Consider the following 8,521-nt stretch of genomic DNA (forward strand, 5'->3'; position numbering starts at 1 on the left):
AAACAGGGTCTGGAGTGGACCTCAAGCAATCTCCAACAGACCAACAGACAGTCCTTCTGACTGTCAGACGGAAAACTATCAAACAGGAAGGACACCTACACCAAAACCCCATCAGTACGTCACCATCATCAAAGACCAGAGACAGATAAAACCACAAAGATGGGGAAAAAGCAGGGCAGAAAAGCTGGAAATTCAAAAAATAAGAGCGCATCTCCCCCTGCAAAGGAGCGCAGCCCATCGCCAGCAACGGATCAAAGCTGGTCAGAGAATGACTTTGACGAGATGAGAGAAGAAGGCTTCAGTCCATCAAACTTCTCAGAGCTAAAGGAGGAATTACGTACCCAGCGCAAAGAAACTAAAAATCTTGAAAAAAAAGTGGAAGAATTGACAGCTAGACTAATTAATGCAGAGAAGATCATAAACGAAATGACAGAGATGAAAACCATGACACGAGAAATACGTGACAAATGCACAAGCTTCGGTAACCGACTCGATCAACTGGAAGAAAGAGTATCAGCAATTGAGGATCAAATGAATGAAATGAAGCGAGAAGAGAAACCAAAAGAAAAAAGAAGAAAAAGAAATGAACAAAGCCTGCAAGAAGTATGGGATTATGTAAAAAGACCAAATCTACGTCTGATTGGGGTGCCTGAAAGTGAGGGGGAAAATGGAACCAAGTTGGAAAACACTCTTCAGGATATCATCCAGGAGAACTTCCCCAACCTAGTAGGGCAGGCCAACATTCAAATTCAGGAAATACAGAGAACGCCACAAAGATACTCCTCCAGAAGAGCAACTCCAAGACACATAATTGCCAGATTCACCAAAGTTGAAATGAAGGAAAAAATGTTAAGGGCAGCCAGAGAGAAAGGTCGGGTTACCCACAAAGGGAAGCCCATCAGACTAACAGCAGATCTCTCGGCAGAAACTCTACAAGCCAGAAGAGAGTGGGGGCCAATATTCAACGTTCTTAAAGAAAAGAATTTTCAACCCAGAATTTCATATCCAGCCAAACTAAGTTTCATCAGTGAAGGAGAAATAAAATCCTTTACAGATAAGCAAATGCTTAGAGATTTTGTCACCACCAGGCCTGCCTTACAAGAGACCCTGAAGGAAGCCCTAAACATGGAAAGGAACAACCGGTACCAGCCATTGCAAAAACATGCCAAAATGTAAAGACCATCGAGGCTAGGAAGAAACTGCATCAACTAATGAGCAAAATAACCAGTTAATATCATAATGACAGGATCAAGTTCACACATAACAATATTAACCTTAAATGTAAATGGACTAAATGCTCCAATGAAAAGATGAAGTCTTTTCTATAGGACTTGGGATTATGTTAGGTGATTTGCAGGAGGGCTCAAAAAGTGGGGCTTTTCTCTAATTGAACACTGTCAGGAAGTGGGGGATAATTCTATGATTAAGTATTGTTAATGTAAAAAATCACAGAATTATAAATTAGGAAAAAGGAGACTATTTCTTATAAGGGTTACAGCCTGCAAGGTGGCCTTCTCACAGGCTGGGAAGCATAGCCTCTGGCAAAGATCAGAGAGGGGCACTTCAAAGGAGGAGGGGTTGGGGTAAAGTGCTTTATTCTGAACAGGTTGGCTAAATATACATATTCATCAGGTTACAGGAGAAGCTATGAATATTCATGAAGGTGGTCCTGATGCATGCCTACTGAACAAATGTGTGTAACATATGACAAACCTGTGTTCACCTTGTGGTGGAGACTTTAACATTTAAACATATTACAATTAGGCCGTATATGTCAAAAGGTCTTTTCAGGATGCAAAAGCACTCAAGTGCGAAGCCTCTCAACTGACCAGAACCAGTCTATGATTGGTGCTCTTCTCATCTGGAGAAAGGTCCTGAAATCAGTCTCTTGTCCAATCAAAGTTGTCATTACGGTTTGTGAAACAGGAAGTCAGTTAGTATCTGGTGATAAGCTACAATTGTTTTAATATTGCTTATCTCTAGGCAAGTGCTCCTTTAGCTGCTAGAGAAAAAGAAACACCTTGTGGCAGTTAGAACAGAGTTTGTTACTCTTGTCTGGCATGGCCTTAAATCTTGTTTGTAGTTTGGTATCTTGTTGCTACAAAGAGTCCATTTTGTCAGTCTTATGATCTCTATTTTAACATTAATGCTGGGAAGCTGCTGTGTCTTAACCGTAAAAGGGAGAGGGGTTTAACGAGGCATGTCTGACTTCCCTTCCCTTCATGGCCAGGAGCTCAGCTTTGTTACTGAGTACCTTCATTTTTCTAGAGGTTGTTTAATTATTTTTTCCTCTCTCTCTCTTTTCTCATTTCCCCAGCTCTCCATTTCCTACTTAGTCCTTCAGAAATACAAATATAACCTTTCACCTCCCTCTTACCAGACATTCCCTACAGGACAAGTTCTTCAAACTATGTGCTGCTCCAAGACAGATCTCTTCTCCAGAGCTGACAGCTGATTTGCAGAGCAAAGCACCATGGAAATTTTACCTCCAGGGGGCTGCCTTGGAACTTCCATCTTCCAGGGATTGCCTTGGAACTTTCATCCACCAGGAGGGCTTATTGAAAGCATGCCAGCTTAGCCACTTTCTGCCCAGAAAGGCACCAACTCACCTGTTCCATAGATAAGACACCAAGCTAGCAGGGGACGCCCGCCCTTGCTCACTTCCCCCTCACCTTATAAAAATGCCCACTTTCTGCTCCACAGGTGAAGTGGCACATTTAAAGGCAGGATGCTTTGTGCCCCTTCCCCCAAGCTAGCTTAGGAATAAATTCACTTTTTTTTTGTATTAGGCCTTGCTCTTGTTAATTAAAACTCTACATGCAGCAAGCAACTAACCTGCTTTTCAGTTACAGTTTTAAAAATGTTCTAGGGTCCCCTTGGTCAAGAAGGGGTCCATTCAGGCAGTGGGGGGTTTGGGATTTTACTTTTACTTTACATCATCTTTTAAATTTTTATCTTGAAGGTGCAAAGATAAAACCATGCTCAAAGGTTTAGTTGGAAAAAAAGCTGCAGTCACTCATTTTTTACCAGTGCTGCTAGCGGTGAATCTATATGGATCTTCAGCAACTTGATCCTTGCCTCCTCAGAGGAAAGAATTCAGTCGAGGGGTAGAAGTAGGTATGAGGCAGAGGGAGAGACCCTCTGCTCTCTTACTCTAAAAGGCAAGCTTTAGAGTAGGAGTGAGCAGGAATGAAAGGAAGAAAAGTATATTTGGAAGAGGGCCAAGTGGATGACTTGAGAGATCCAAGTGCCCCATTTGGCCCTTGACTTGGGGCTTTATACATTGGCATGGTTCTGGGTTTGCATTTCTTCTCGCTTGATTTTTCCCTTGAGGAGGACTGTCTGCATGCACAGTAGCCTGCCAGCACTAGGCAGGGGCCATATGCACAGCGTGTTTACTGAAATTGTGTGCATGCTCACTTGAGGCATTATTCCCTAAGCAGTCACGCGTTCACAGAGGAAGGTCATATACTGGTTAAATTTTGCCATTTTGCTTCTTAGTGCATATGCTTCAGCCCACTCGCCCAACTCCTGAGATCTTATCAGGAAGCTGCTGATCACCAGTTCCAAGTGTTTTCTATTAGGAGACTGTCTTTCCCTGGCATCAGCTGTGCACAATTATTATTTTATAGAAACAGTTTAACTGCCTGACCTGATGGTCCCCTGACATTCCTTGGGCAGGGGGTGGAGGGGAGCTCTCCTGCCCTGCTCATGTCTGCCTATCTAATACCAGGATAAGCAATTTTAATTGTTAAATGGAAAAAATAGGTGCCAATGAATTGGAAAACTAATGGTGTCTTGAACAGAAGTTGTCTTCCTTTGTAGTTTGGATGAAATGATGTTGTTAACAGTACCTGATAAGGTCTTTTCCACTGCTGCCTAAGGACAGTGTTTCCTCAATGACTTTTTTCCAGAAGAACAGATCTCCAGGTATTAGGTCATGCAGAGGCTGCTTAGGTGTGTGTTCTGGAAATGCAGCTTGTATCTGTTGGTGGCAAAACTAGAGGCATCATCTGAGTGTGTGGCAATATTTGTAAAATTATCCCATCAATGTTGATTCTATATAATTGCCAATTTGTCTTTGCTATTGTAATACATAAAATAATTTTTCTAACCCCCACTTTTATGATGGCAATCTCCTTAAGTTAATTAGCAAACATTTCTAGTTTCTTTATCTCTCTAACAGAGAGACCTCTCTAACAGAGTCCCGAAAACTCTGTTTCTATAACATTTCAAAGTTATGGACTAACCCTAAACCACGCCTGTGACCAGTATAAATATTTGCTCATTCATATTTTGTCAGATGGCAGGATCAGACAAGGATAAGTAACTTAACCAAATGAACAGATTTAATTTCTGAGAGAAACTTACATTTCAAGGGTAAATTCCAGTCTGAGGTAGCAGAACTCACTTGCCAGTTAATAGCTTTTCTTTTTCAGTATGAACCACAAACGGAATTAAACCAAGGATATCCAAGGATGTCTTTAGAAGGCCTGTGCAGGATATGGATAATTGCCTAACACAGTTAAGAAATCATATACTTTTCTTTGTCAGGCAAAGGAGGAAGGTGCAGCAATGCACGGGGATGTGTTAAGGGGAAAGCGATGATGTTTCATAGGAGGGTAGGTGACTAGCCAAGAAGTGCTGAGGATTTCCTGTCTATAGAATATTACACATAGTTTGGGGAACCGGTAAGTTTAGTGGAGACCCAATAACTAAATTAGCTAAAGTTTTTGCACCTTTGGTTCTTGCTGCTATTGGTTTTAGACAAGGTAGATAGATATGCCTTGGCACCTAGATCTAATAAAAGACTGAAAATAAGTAATCGGCCTCTTACAATTCCTATGTATTCTTAAAAGGACCTTTAGTGCTTTTGCAAACTTTTAATTTTAATGGACAAAGTATGAAAAGGATTTGTGAACCTAGACTTCCATAAAGAATTCTCTTCATAGTTACCACACCAGTCTTTCTGCCTAAACTTGCATATACTTCTTTCAACCTAAAACTTATACAATCTTTGAAATATATTTTGTTAGGATATTTTACTTATGGAAAATTAACATAGGAAGAGAAATTTTCATTTTCAGTGTTTTTCTGGGATTTTTGTAAACAAAAGATTATCATTATTTTGGAATTAATTATCATTTGTAGAATTTTAGATATGCCTAATTAATCTCATTGTCTTTCCTTTTCTAGGGCAAAGGAGCAAATCACTGTGTTCCTTTAAGGCCATTTTAAGAAAGCACACAATGGGTTAGGCCTAGAAGTCAAGGAAAGACAAAATGAAGAATATTTGGTAGAGTAGGCAATATGGAAGTACTAAGCATCTAAGGATAAGAAATATATATAGGCAACATTGTAAATTACATGGTAATCAACAATGGTATGCATGAGAACTTAAATTTTTTCAACAGTAAAGAATCATTTAAGAAATGATTGAGCAGTATCTCAAGATGCACTAAGAAGTAATAGAAAAATCTGGCAATAAATAGGAACCTCTACCAGTCTGGGCATAAAATAGCATATTTATTTTATGTTAAAAAAAAGAGGCGTATTATCTAATTTTACTGTTTTTTGTGCTTTATTCATGTGACATAATATGTACATAATGGCATATGCATCACACATATTTATAATAACACATACATTTTGAGAATATATATACACATATATGTACATACAGTCTTAAATGTTACATATAAATATGATATATCCTATATATATGTTTTCTAGATATCATATATGTCATATATACATACAATTTCATTGGGAATGAGTTATCTGTTTATTATTATTATTGTTATACTTTAAGTTCTAGGGTACATGTGCATAACGTGCAGGTTGTTACATATGTATACTTGTGCCATGTTGGTGTGCTGCACCCATCAACTCGTCAGCACCCATCAACTCGTCATTTACATCAGGTATAACTCCCAATGCAATCCCTGCCCCCTCCCCCCTCCCCATGATAGGCCCTGGTGTGTGATGTTCCCCTTCCCGAGTACAAGTGATCTCATTGTTCAGTTCCCACCTATGAGTGACAACAGGTGGTGTTTGGTTTTCTGTTGTTGTGATAGTTTGCTGAGAATGCTGGTTTCCAGCTACATCCATGTCCCTACAAAGGACAGAAACTCATCCTTTTTTATGGCGGATTAGTATTCCATGGTGTACATGTGCCACATTTTCTTAATCCAGTCTGTCATTGATGGACATTTGGGTTGATTCCAAGTCTTTGCTATTGTGAATAGTGCCACAAGAAACATACGTGTGCATGTGTCTTTACAGTAGCGTGATTTATAATCGTTTGGGTATATACCCAGTAATGGGATGGCTGGGTCATACGGTACTTCTAGTTCTAGATCCTTGAGGAATCGCCATACTGTTTTCCATAATGGTTGAATTAGTTTACAATCCCACCAACAGTGTAAAAGTGTCCCTATTTCTCCACATCCTCTCCAGAACCTGTTGTTTCCTGACTTCTTAATGATTGCCATTCTAACTGGTGTGAGATGGTATCTCATTGTGGTTTTGATTTGCATTTCTCTGATGGCCAGTGATGACGAGCATTTTTTCATGTGTCTGTTGGCTGTATGAATGTCTTCTTTTGAGAAATGTCTGTTCATATCCTTTGCCCACTTTTTGATGGGGTTGTTTGCTTTTTTCTTGTAAATTTGTTTGAGTTCTTTGTAGGTTCTGGATATTAGCCCTTTGTCAGATGAGTAGATTGCAAAAATTTTCTCCCATTCTTTAGGGTGCCTGTTCACTCTGATGGTAGTTTCTTTTGCTGTGCAGAAGCTCTTTAGTTAATTAGATCCCATTTGTCAATTTTGGCTTTTGCTGCCGTTGCTTTTGATGTTTTAGACATGGTCATTTTCATTTTATATCAAACTAGTGCTTTTCAGACGCAGTATCTTCACTCTGAGATAAGCAGTCTTCTTCACAATGTATTTTTAATATCCTCATGTTCAATTTTAAGACAATGCAATTTTAATACTAGATGCACACCACATGCCCTTGCTGCAAACTGCTTTTCTTGACAAGTTACAAAGTAGTTCAAGGAGGTATGGTTAAGGCTGTATTACTGAACGGTGCTGGTAAATACTACACAGTTTTTTGTCATGTTGCAACCTTTTGTTTCCAATTTATTTAGTGACTGCTGCTATGAAATCAGATAGCAACAATGACAACATTATTAGGTTTGTTTTGAACTATGATTTAGTAGCAACTTAGGTTCCAATTTTAACCCCTTGGCAGCAAGATCCAAATTCCCTCATTTGCACATTAGCACCTAAGTGTCAAGGGGTTAAATAACCAGCACAAAAGATACTGCACTTCTGATTGTAGCATTTGGCAGAACTGAAAGGAAAGGAAGTTGTGCTACATGTTCAAGGGATTGTGGGCAACATAAAGATGATACCAAGAAAAGATAAAATGTCACATGAAGTCTTCATAGTCTTGTACATATCCTCCATCAAAACCACCATAATCTGCCAGATCATCTTTCATGGTGGCTTTTAATCCCCCTGCAGGAACCACATCTTTCTTCTTCTTTTAGGCTTTGCTTTGCTTTTCTTGCTTCTGTTTTTCACTGCAAAGCACAGTCAGTGAATTGGTAATCTTTTTCAAGTCATCAATTTCCAATGAAATACACACATCTCGAACTAAGACTTCCAAAAACCTGGCATAATGTAGTGATTTTTCATATTGTGTAATTTTATCTTTTAGTAACTTTCCAAACTCTGTAAAGTCATCTCTTGAAGATGGGTTCATAGCATCTATTCCAAAAACTGTATTATTAACACCAAAAGTTTCCTTTGCTAATTCGAGGTCTGACTCTTCCTGTAATTTCTTTAGCCGCAGTTTATCTGCTAATTGTTCTTCTGGTGTTAGCACTTTAGGTTCTTCAGGTTCTTCTAACCCATTTTTAATTTCTTCTTGCCTTTTTTTCTGTTGCCGTTCTCTTTTATCTTCTCTGCTATTTTTTTCTTTACTGAAACTTTTACCTCTGGTTTTACTTCTGCTTCCTCTTTTTTTTCATCATCATTGTCATCCCAGTTATCCTTGATGTCCTCGTCCTCGTCCTCGCCTTCCCAGCGGTCCCTGATGGTAGTGCCACTGCCCCCCACTTTCCGCACTGGGTCTTCCACAGAGAACGCGTCCACGTCCCAGGAGTCCGAGTCCCTTGCCGCCACCGCTGCCGTCGCCGCCATCTCTAGCCGGATGTGTGCGTGTGTGAGGGGAGAGCTATTGAGGAGCTAGCACGGCGGAGGTGAGTCACTGGGTTTGCTCTGGTTGACCGGTGCGGAGCAGGATGGGACTGTGGCTGACTAGGCTATTTTGAATAATCCTGAAATGAACATGGTAAGGCAGATATCTCTTCAAGGTACTGATTTCACTTCCTAGAATAGTGGTTCCCAGAGGTCTGGGGTGGGGAAAATGAAAAGATGTTGGTCAAAGTACGGAAGCTTTCAGTTATAAGATGAATAAGTTCTGGAGACTTAATGCATAGCACAGTGATTAT

At 39.9% G+C, this 8,521-nt stretch overlaps 1 pseudogene across 1 annotated transcript; it reads right to left on the bottom strand.

The window, feature by feature from the left end:
* Positions 1-7,121: 7,121 nt before the first annotated feature.
* On the bottom strand, positions 7,122-8,293 carry LOC117077343 (annotated as a pseudogene). Its single transcript, XR_004434735.1, has one exon. The product of XR_004434735.1 is annotated as a eukaryotic translation initiation factor 3 subunit J-like (transcript).
* Between the last annotated feature and the right edge of the window lie 228 nt (positions 8,294-8,521).

Source organism: Trachypithecus francoisi, unplaced genomic scaffold (assembly GCF_009764315.1).
Source record: "Trachypithecus francoisi isolate TF-2019V2 unplaced genomic scaffold, Tfra_2.0 Lachesis_group6, whole genome shotgun sequence".
Lineage (NCBI taxonomy): Eukaryota > Metazoa > Chordata > Mammalia > Primates > Cercopithecidae > Trachypithecus > Trachypithecus francoisi.